Here is an 837-nt window from a genome sequence, read left to right as displayed (position 1 = left end):
CTTCAGAATAATTATTGTTGTTGGAGAAACCACCTTGCCTTTCCTGATTGCCCATGTAATTTACTTTTGCTTCAGATGATAAGAACAATGACCATTGGGACGATCACCTCCACAAAAATCACATCTTGTTGGTTGACTATGGCTATGAGAAGGTTGCACAACTTGTAATTGTTGGGGCAATTTAGCCATTTGTGCAGTTAATGTTTCAATTTGTTGTGTCAGAATTTTATTCTGAGCCAAGAGTGCATTTGAAGTATTCAACTCTAATAACCCTTTCTTCTGAATAACATGTCTATCATGTTAGGCTTGATAATCATTTGATGTCAATAAATCAATAATCTTTGTCGCTTGTTCCACATCAACAACCATCATTGTGCCGCTAGTTTCAGCATTTAGGAGAATCTTAGTATCAGATCTGAGATCATTATGAAAAATGCTCAGTTGAGCAATGCCTTCAAACCCATGATTTGGGTATTTTATCATCATCATTTTAAATTTCTCCCATGTCTCACAAAAGGCTTCATCTCCTTCTTGTCTGAACATAGAAATAACAAACTTTCCTTTGAGCTATTGGAAAAAATCTCTGCATAAATTTGTCCTCTACATCCTTCCAGCTAGTGAGGCTCTGATTTGGATGTGATTTGAGTCATTCTTTTTCCTTCCCTGCCAATGGAAAAGGAAACAAACACATATAAACATTCAATATCACCTAATTGAAAGCCCATTGTTCTCACCAATTCATAAAATGTACACAAATGTGTATATCCTCATGATCCATTGTTGTAAATTGATGGGTACTAATAACACTAAGGAAAGCGGGTTTCATCTCCAAGGCCC

General features: G+C 36.2%; 1 pseudogene; it reads left to right on the top strand.

The window, feature by feature from the left end:
- The first annotated feature begins 457 nt into the window (after window positions 1-457).
- On the top strand, window positions 458-564 carry LOC150028981 (small nucleolar RNA R71; annotated as a pseudogene).
- The last annotated feature ends 273 nt before the right edge of the window (window positions 565-837 follow it).

The sequence above is a fragment of the Phaseolus vulgaris genome, chromosome 2 (assembly GCF_051622355.1).
Source record: "Phaseolus vulgaris cultivar YP4 chromosome 2, ASM5162235v1, whole genome shotgun sequence".
In the NCBI taxonomy this organism is placed as follows: Eukaryota; Viridiplantae; Streptophyta; class Magnoliopsida; order Fabales; family Fabaceae; genus Phaseolus; species Phaseolus vulgaris.
The sequence above is the reverse complement of the archived record's forward strand: the minus strand, read 5'-3'. Positions and strand labels throughout refer to the sequence as shown.